Here is a 3,378-nt window from a genome sequence, read left to right as displayed (position 1 = left end):
TTTTGATATTGTACATCGAAAATGTGGCCGTGTTGATACTGAGGAGATTTGACGGTTCAGAAGGAGGAGAGTATGACAAAGGTAGACATGTCGACAGAAGACAAGGAGACCCACTTATCCAGTCGGATGTAGCTGTCGAAGCCAAAGCAATCAAGGCCAAAGTTGAATGACCTAAATCTGAGTCGTAAGGTCATAAATGAGACAGAGATATCAAAACCATCTGACATGAAGAAGTCGACTAGAGAGATGACCTAGCACCTCAACATCTCCAATCATAATAGAGAAGTTCAGAACTCCTTCATATATTATAGAGGGTCGACCGACAAATTAAGTCAATCAATCGAATTAGCCCTGCCGACTTTAAGTCATTCGAGCACATCCAACCGGCAACACCGACAAAGCCCAACCAAGCGAGCCAAACCTGTTAAGTCAAAGTTATACAAGCTCAACTGAACGAACCAAGAGCAATTATGCAATAGACTCATATATGTAAAATATCTAGAATAAAGATCTAACATCATCATATTGCACTCTCTCATATAAATAGGGAGATCATTTCATGTACAAGTAAGGGCAAATAGACCCGACTTCAGCCCAAAAGGTTGAGAAAGGTCAACTCAATTAGTACAATTTATTATTCATTATTTTCTGTCTTTATCTCTCTCTTTCCCGACGCTTTATTCCTTTGGGTGTGATTCATGAATAAATCAGGATTCAACATTCTAAAAGGTGTGGTAAGCATAAATCATGTCACGGACAAGAAGAGAAGTGACCCACAGAGAAGAAACTCACAATAGAGACACCAGTAATATGGAGTGCACTAAGGAGTTTGTGAACCAGCAGATCCATAAGTTGAAGAATCAAGTGTTGGATGTCATCCGAGATGTGGTGTTTTGGGAAAGAGAGCAACGTCCCCGAGAGGAAGGGTCGGCGCTTATTAATCGAAGAGGCCCCTAGCCTTAGAAAGAGCATGAGACCCTGTATTTCGATAATGTTGGGTCAGCACTGATTGATCGACATTGGTTCAAGCCTATTAAGGTGCCCCAACATCTAGAGTACATCCTCTTGGCAAATCTCTAAATTGAAGCCCCCACAAAGGTTCAAAATCCCAACAATAGATAAAGGCAAGGTTGATTTGACTAACCACGTATCCTCATTTGAGTCGACCGTGTGTCTGTTAAAAAAAATTGACACGTTAAAATGTTTTCTTATTTATCATGTTGAGGATTCAACCCTCAGATGATTCAACGCATTATTAACGGGATGGATTGTGTCGTTCGTTGATTTCAAGCAAATGATTGTGGCAGAGTTTGCTAGCTCCCAAAAGTCTCAGAAAAACTCAAGGACACTCCTGGAGATCCAACAAGAATAGAACGAGTGCCTTTGCTAATCCATCACAAGCTTCCAAGAAGGATATGTTGGAAATGTGAGACCTTGAGCCTACAGTAGCACATGCTGCTCTGGCTCAATGGTCAAAGGAAGAACTCTTTTGATTCGCGTTAGCAACTGAAGACTCAAGCCAAATTGTTGGAACCAACCGGTGAGACCTTGAGCCTACAGTAGCACATGCTGCTCTGACTCAATGGTCAAAGGAAGAACTCTTTTGATTCACGTTAGCAACTGAAAACTCAAGCCAAATTGTTGGAACCAGCCGACAATAATATATCGACAGAAGAATGCATATCCTCCCCCCGCATCATTCAAGATTGATTGAGTCAACTGTCATCCATCAAAGAAAACTGCCAATGGAGAAATCCAGGAGCGAAGAAATAAACTTTGCAGCTCGTCTCATGTTTGCTTTGAAGACTTACGAAGACACACATATAATTAAGCGACCGACGAAACTCATCATCAATAAAGATGAACCTGATACCTAAGACTAAAGCAATGCTAGCAAATTTCTAATAAGTAATGTTTATAATGCAAACAACAAAAAAAAGATGGCAGCTCAGAAGATTTGAAAATTTCTATCCCTTAGAAAAAAAAATGTGTTGTTATTCCAACCATTATATTTTATTTCTTAAATGAGTAAAATCTTCTCTAAGTATGCACACAATCTCAGGTTCGACCGCACTGAGAGAACTTTGCAAGTTCATGCAAGGGATTGTCAAAGTCTGACTGGCACTAGGGGAAGTCAAACAAACCCATTAAAGGTGATTCACACGAGCGACAATATCGACAGTGAAGCACGACGTATGAACGATAAACATTTTCCAAAATCAACAATGATAGATGATGTCTTATCAATAAAATTTTTTAAAAATCGAAAGTGACAAATAAGCGTTGGATCAGTAAAAAAATATGTAAAAAAGGCCGGCAACAATGATTAATATTCGTCGACAAAATGCACACAAACCGACCGACAATGCTCATGCATCATAAAACCCATGTCTCCAAGCTCGAAGTTGGTAAAGCTCTAACAGTGATTCCCAACCCATTAATGACAAGATCCTCTGTGAATAGCATATGAATCACCCCAGCAACAAGTATCAACGGTTATCCTAGCAAAGACTGCTACAAGATCCACTTAAAATACCTGGCATAAGGTGCAACCCATCTAAGAAGATAAGCTAACCAACCAAGACATAAAATTATAAGACTTGAGTCGGGGGACAACTCAGTAAACAAAAAAGGAACTTTTTTAAAAAATCGATCCATCCATTATCACAACTAAGCCTTTATCATAAGAAAAATAAAACATACAGTAAATTGGTTTTCTTTCTTTTCACCTTTCGGGCATTACCATTCCTTCATCCTCTTGACACTCCCAAAGGAGACAAGAAGCATGTCTTTGTTTGGGGGATCAACTAAAGGATTTGGCACATTCTCCATGACAATGGTTGAAAGTTGACCAATTCATATGAGAATAGATGCAAATCAAATATAGAATGTCAAAGACTCTCATCTCGCCTTATTTATAAGGACCAAATGTGTGGAAGTCAAAGAAGTTCAATCATTGAATCAATGATTAAGAATAAATGATATATAATTTTTATATTAATTTCTCTAATTTTTATCATAATGTCGCTTTCAAGAAGTGAATTAGAAACTAAACTAAGTACATCAAAAATGTGATAGTGCTGGTCCTGAGGAGATCTGACAGTCCAGAATGAGGAGAGTACGACAAAGAATGACCTACTAACAGAAAATCAGGAGGCCCACTTATCCAACAAGATGCAGCAATCCGAGCCAAAATAAGCAAGACCAAAGTTGACCGAGTCATGAAAGATTATCAAATGACCCAAATCCAAGTAGAAATAAGACATCCAAGCCAACCTTCATGAAGAGATCGACTCAAGAGAAGGCCTAGCCCCTCGGAATCTCCAATAAGAGTGGAGAGGTCTAAAAGCTCTCTCATATATTATTAAGGGTTAATAG

Source organism: Phalaenopsis equestris, unplaced genomic scaffold (genome assembly GCF_001263595.1).
Source record: "Phalaenopsis equestris unplaced genomic scaffold, ASM126359v1 Scaffold000002, whole genome shotgun sequence".
NCBI classification, from domain to species: Eukaryota; Viridiplantae; Streptophyta; class Magnoliopsida; order Asparagales; family Orchidaceae; genus Phalaenopsis; species Phalaenopsis equestris.
Note: the sequence above shows the minus strand (reverse complement) of the source record.